Source organism: Triticum dicoccoides, chromosome 6B, assembly GCF_002162155.2.
Source record: "Triticum dicoccoides isolate Atlit2015 ecotype Zavitan chromosome 6B, WEW_v2.0, whole genome shotgun sequence".
Taxonomy (NCBI): domain Eukaryota; kingdom Viridiplantae; phylum Streptophyta; class Magnoliopsida; order Poales; family Poaceae; genus Triticum; species Triticum dicoccoides.
The window spans coordinates 481,904,966-481,911,856 of record NC_041391.1 but is presented as its reverse complement, the minus strand read 5'-3'; positions in this window follow the sequence as shown (position 1 = coordinate 481,911,856).

Genomic DNA, 6,891 nt, shown 5'->3' with positions numbered 1-6,891 from the left:
ATTTTCATTTGTTGCATCCTGCTTTGCCCTTTCTGTGTGGAAATCTGGAAAATGATTGTGGTTTGGACTAATAGTGCTTTCTACGTGTCAAAGGCTTTTAATTAACTACTATTCTTTGGAGTGGCGTTTTGTTGATTATTTTTTCTGATTATATTTTGTTGACTTATATTTTTGAGAGGGTGTGTTTTTATTAACTTGAAGTTGAAACTTTATTTGGAGATGCTGTTATGTCATTCTTTGAATTAAAAGCTGCACTTGAGCTGTAGACCTGATTGGATGGTAACTTTACCAACTTTAATTCTCTGGAGTGGCGTTTTGTTGGTTATTCTTTTTTTGTTGGTTATTCTTTTGAGTATATTGTTGTTAACTTATATTTTTTTGAGACACAGTGTTTTTGTTAACTTGAAGTTGAATATTTTTTTTTAACTCCGCCTATGTTGTCTCAACATAGCCGGTCCCAAGCCCGGGTAAAGGAGGAGGGTTGTGATAGGCTTGGCGAGCCAACGTAAAAACTCAGCCACTCTTATGAAGATGAAACCCAAAAGATTTTCGTTGGGGCGTAACCCTCTCAGCGACGCGCCACATCGGAACCCGGGTGTGGTGGAAAATGGGCAAGGGCCGGGCCGTCACCCCCCAAGTGGCGCGCCGTATCTTGATCCGGATACGGTGGCAAGTGAGCGAGGATCGGGTCGTCGCATCCTTAGTGGCGCGCTACATCGGCGCCCGGATGTAGTGGAAAATGAGCAAGGGTCTTCGCATTTGACTCGACGAGTGCGAAGGGTAAGGAAGCTAGCCGAGCCTAGGAGGATTCGCTTAGGTAGCTGGAACGTAGGGTCTCTGACAGGGAAGCTTCGGGAGCTAGTTGATGCAGCAGTGAGGAGAGGTGTTGATATCCTTTGCGTCCAAGAAACCAAATGGAGAGGACAGAAGGCGAAGGAGGTGGAGGATACCGGCTTCAAGCTGTGGTACACGGGGACGGCTGCAAACAGAAATGGCATAGGCATCTTGATCAACAAGAGCCTCAAGTATGGAGTGGTAGACGTCAGGAGACGTGGGGACCGGATTATCCTGGTCAAGCTGGTAGCTGAGGACTTGGTTCTCAATGTATCAGCGCATATGCCCCGCAAGTAGGCCACAATGAGAACACCAAGAGGGAGTTCTGGGAAGGCTTGGAAGACATGGTTAGGAGTGTACCGATTGGTGAGAAGCTCTTCATAGGAGGAGACCTCAATGGCCACGTGGGTACATCTAACACAGGTTTTGAAGGGGCGCATGGGGGCTTTGGCTATGGCATCAGGAATCAAGAAGGAGAAGATGTCTTAAGCTTTGCTCTAGCCTACAACATGATTGTAGCTAACACCCTCTTTAGAAAGAGAGAATCACATCTGGTGACTTTTAGTAGTGGCCAACACTCTAGCCAGATTGATTTCATCCTCTCGAGAAGAGAAGATAGGCGTGCGTGCCTAGACTGTAAGGTGATACCTGGGGAGAGTGTTGTACCCCAGCATAAGCTAGTGGTTGCTGACTTCTGCTTTCGGATTCGTGTCCAGCGGGATAAGCGTGCCAAGGTCGCTAGAACGAAGTGGTGGAAGCTCAAGGGGGAGGTAGCTCAGGTGTTCAAGGAGAGGGTATTTAAGGAGGGCCCTTGGGAGGAAGGAGGGGATGCGGACAATGTGTGGATGAAGATGGCGACTTGCATTCGTAAGGTGGCCTCGGAGGAGTTTGGAGTGTCCAGGGGAAGGAGAAGCGAAGATAAGGATACCTGGTGGTGGAATAATGATGTCCAGAAGGCGCTTAAAGAGAAGAAAGATTGCTTCAGACGCCTATACCTGGATAGGAGTGCAGACAACATAGAGAAGTACAAGATGGCGAAGAAGGCCGCAAAGCGAGCTGTTGGTGAAGCAAGGGTCGGGCATATGAGGACCTCTACCAACGGTTAGGCACGAAGGAAGGTGAAAGGGACATCTATAAGATGGCTAAGATCCGGGAGAGGAAGACGAGGGATATTGGCCAAGTAAAATGCATCAAGGACGGAGCAGGCCAACTCTTGGTGAAGGACGAAGAGATTAAGCATAGATGGCGGGAGTACTTCGACAAGCTGTTCAATGGGGAGAATGAGAGTTCTACCATTGAACTGAATGACTCCTTTGATGAGATCAGCATGCGTTTTGTGCGGCGCATCCAGGAGTCTGAGGTGAAGGAGGCTTTAAAAAGGATGAAAGGAGGCAAGGCGATGGGCCCTGATTGTATCCCCATTGAGGTGTGGAAAGGTCTCGGGGACATAGCGATAGTATGGCTAACCAAGCTTTTCAACCTCATTTTTCGGGCAAACAAGATGCCAGAAGAATGGAGACGGAGTATATTAGTACCAATCTTCAAGAACAAGGGAGATGTTCAGAGTTGTACTAATTACCGTGGAATTAAGCTGATGAGCCATACAATGAAGCTATGGGAGAGAGTCATTGAGCACCGCTTAAGAAGAATGACAAGCGTGACCAAAAATCAGTTTGGTTTCATGCCTGGGAGGTCGACCATGGAAGCCATTTTCTTGGTACGACAACTTATGGAGAGATATAGGGAGCATAAGAAGGACTTGCATATGGTGTTCATTGACTTGGAGAAGGCCTATGATAAGATACCGCGGAATGTCATGTGGTGGGCCTTGGAGAAACACAAAGTCCCGGCAAAGTACATTACCCTCATCAAGGACATGTACAATAATGTTGTGACAAGTGTTCGAACAAGTGATGTCGACACCGATGACTTCCCGATTAAGATAGGACTGCATCAGGGGTCAGCTTTGAGCCCTTATCTTTTTGCATTGGTGATGGATGAGGTCACAAGGGGTATACAAGGAGATATCCCATGGTGTATGCTCTTTGCGGATGATGTGGTGCTAGTTGACGATAGTCGGACGGGGGTAAATAGGAAGTTAGAGTTATGGAGACAAACCTTGGAATCGAAAGGGTTTAGGCTTAGTAGAACTAAAACCGAGTACATGATGTGCGGTTTCAGTACTACTAGCTGTGAGGAGGAGGAGGTTAGCCTTGATGGCCAGGTGGTACCTCGGAAGGACACCTTTCGGTATTTGGGGTCAATGTTGCAGGAGGATGGGGGTATTGATGAAGATGTGAACCATCGAATCAAAGCCGGATGGATGAAGTGGCGCCAAGCTTCTGGCATTCTTTGTGACAAGAGAGTGCCACGAAAGCTAAAAGGCAAGTTCTACAGGACGGCGGTTCGACCCGCAATGTTGTATGGCGCGGAGTGTTGGCCGACTAAAAGGCGACATGTTCAACAGTTAGGTGTGGCGGAGATGCGTATGTTGAGATGGATGTGTGGCCACACGAGGAAGGATCGGGTCCGGAATGATGATATACGAGATAGAGTTGGGGTAGCACCAATTGAGGAGAAGCTTGTCCAACATCGTTTGAGATGGTTTGGGCATATTCAGCGCAGGCCTCCAGAAGCTCCAGTGCATAGCGGACGGCTAAAGCGTGCGGAGAATGTCAAGAGAGGGCGGGGTCGACCGATTTTGACATGGGAGGAGTCCGTTAAGAGAGACCTGAAGGATTGGAGTATCGACAAAGAGCTAGCTATGGACAGGGGTGCGTGGAAGCTTGCTATCCATGTGCCAGAGCCATGAGTTGGTTGCGAGATCTTATGGGTTTCACCTCTAGCCTACCCCAACTTGCTTGGGACTAAAGGCTTTGTTGTTGTTGTTGTTGAAGTTGAATATTTTTTTGGAGACGCTGTTTCATTTTTTTGGAGGGCATTATTCGAGTTATTTATCAGAAACTAGATGCAAGTTAACTCTCTCTGTCTCGGCTATAGTGCTCAGAAAAAGAAAATGTTTCCAGTCTGACATAGGTGTCATGATTGCCGTGTGGATGAACTGTGCTTTCTAGTATTCAGTTTGGGCGAGGTAAATATTTTGATAAACAGACGCTTGGTAGAGTAGTAACTGCTAACAGGTGATCTGCCTTTGCCTTTGAAGGTTTTAGAACATGGTTTTCTTTAAATTGTTGTCCAATAAGTATATGATCTGATGAACGTCTGAAGGTAGGACCACCCAATTTGTGAATTATTTGTCTGGGTATCTTTTTAGCTGGAGCCTGCTTCAGAAGGCTAGTGACAATCTGTTCTTGCAACAAAACTGTTCCGCAGAGAATGTGGATGCATCATGAAAGATAAGGGTCTGCTTTGGCATCTTCTTACGCTTCATCAATTCTATGATATCACGATTGTTGCATGAGTGCACTACATGGTTAGCTTGCTACACATGGTTAGCTTGCTACTGTCGTGCATCTGCTTCAAACCAGTTACAAGCTGGTTGCATGAGTGCACTACATGGTTGGCATGAATGCCTGATCACGTTATACCTCAGATGAATATAATAAATATGTATTACCTAGCCCTATCTTAAAAACAACAAGATGGATCCCGATAGCGCTATGAGGAGATGGGAAGTGGTTCATTGACCACTCTCATCATCAGTGCTCCCATATCCTGGATCAGGAACTCTTTTGCTACATGGTGAAGCATTTCTTTCTCTTTGAAACAGAGGCAAATGATTTGCCTTGTCCATTACTTAAGCAGAAGATAGTTGCTTGGTTAATTAATGAAAGCTGGGTGAAAACCATTGCAAACCGTTGAGAGGCACACATAGGATACCCCACACAAGCCTCTCCAAAGAGGGCCTCGTCGAGACAGCGTGCCAGCATCATCGTCATCACTTCTGCTTTAGAAGGTTGAAGATTGTTTGTGGCGAAGTTGGAGTCGTTTGCACAGAGTTTGGATTGACATGGTGAATTATTGATGTTAGCTGTAAAGAAATCTAGTTCGGAGAAATTATTTGTACGTGCCATTTTTCTTGGTGCCTTAAAATTACAATTTCAGGGGATGCATTTTCAGTCCAAGTAGTATTTTCGCTGATTTGGTACATGCCTGATTGAGGGTCGTGACTTTCTTTACAGTGGGAGTACATGAGACTGATTTCGTACATATGAACATGCCTGATTAGCTGTCGGGTCATGGCATGTACATGAGACTTCTTGCTTGCACACAGTCACTTCAGTCTCCTCACACGCCAGCAGACTCCTATTAAAGACGATCTAGCCAGAAGATGAGATGAAGCTATGGATCCGCCATCCATGGGGTAGATACAGCTCAATCTTGGCTAGAAAGGTGGATTAAGGATGGGCTAATTCGCTATGGGTTGGGGTTTGCCTCGGTTTGAACAATTATCAGATCCAAACCCAAATTTAACGGCATTCTTTGCCAGCCCATGAAAGAAAGGGCAAAAAATTGTGTAAGCGTCCAAACCCTATGTGTCTATGATGTCTCCCCAACACATATACATATGATACAAGCGAAATGCGTACCAATTTTGAGATTAGCACTTTGGACATTATCTTTTTTTTTCGAGAGTATGCCTTGGCGTACCATAGCTTTATAAAAGGCAGAATTAGAGTTACAAGAAACTACACTCGCTGCTTTATAAAAGGCAGAATTAGAGTTACAAGAAACTACACTAGCTGCGAACAACGAGAATAGCACAACACCACACCCAAGCACAACACCGCAAAGCAAGCTACAACATAAAGGGCCTATCGTAATTGAAACTCAACACTGCGTCCGACGCCGGACATCTCCGAAGAACACCAACTTCCGCAGAGCTTCACTTGTCGACGCACCATCCACTCTTATCGCCTAAGAGGAAGTGGCAAGTGGATGGTAGGACTCGATCCGGTCCGAGAAAGACGTCGTCTTGGACACACCGGCGACGGGCGTACATAGTACCGTAGAGGGTCAAGGAGGACAGCGGCAAACGCCGGAGGAGAGCGACGAGGAGCCGACCATGTCTCCAAATACAATGCTCCCAGCAGAGGAACGACGTCGAAGACGCCGCCATTGTGTCAATCCAACCGAATCGAGGCTTTCGTCCGGAGACAACCACAACTCTAAGCGAGTGAGGGAGGTGATGAGCACACCACAACGACGCCTCCAAGGAGGGGAATGGCATCCGCGGGTGCCATCGCCGCCGGCCCGACGAAAGCCGAGCAAGATTTTCATCTGCGCGTCGCACCTCACCACACCATCTAGAATTGGGCAACACCGTCCCAAAAGCTTCACACCGCCACCACCGCAGCACTTCGCCGACGTAGCTGCCAAGCCGAGGGCCATCGACCGGATGCACAACAAGGAGCACACTAGCCACACCATCAACGACCCTGCCTGGACAGGAACCGCAGCCTCTCCGCACCTCCGGCAAGTCCAGGCCGCCCACAACAACCATCGCCCACTCCAAGGGACAGCCTTGCGACGACTGGACCCTCATCTCGACGAAGCCAGGCTGCACCATCGGAAGAGCATCCCTGCTCATCACGCCAAACAGAAGTGGCCGGCCGCTCGCTGCTCGCCAAGACTCCATCTTGGCCGAGCCTCACAGCGCCGACTCCAAACTGCCCACGGACTCGCGCTTCTGCCATCGAACGGCGCCGCAACCGGCCAGCCGCACCCTCGCCTCGCTGCCGACTCCTACCAGGCCCGCCGCTCGCTGCCGACTCCTGGCCCGCCGCACCGCCATGCCTCCGGCTGAGCTCCGGCCGCCACCCCCATCTTCGGCTAGCGCAGATCTGACCGGGCCGAACCCCGCCACGAAGCGAATGCCATGCTGCCACCAGCACGCGTGCTCCACCGCGACACGCCTACATCGGCCAGCAGCAGCGCTACCTGCTAGCGCGCCCCGCCCGACGCACCAGCCACCGAGGTCCGTCGTTGACTGAAGAAGAGCCCCTCGTGGTCTTGCTCCAGGGAGGCGAGGGAAGATCCCGCCGCCGCCGTCGGCACTACGCGGGCTTTGCCCGCCGGCGGTTCCTAGGGTTCTTG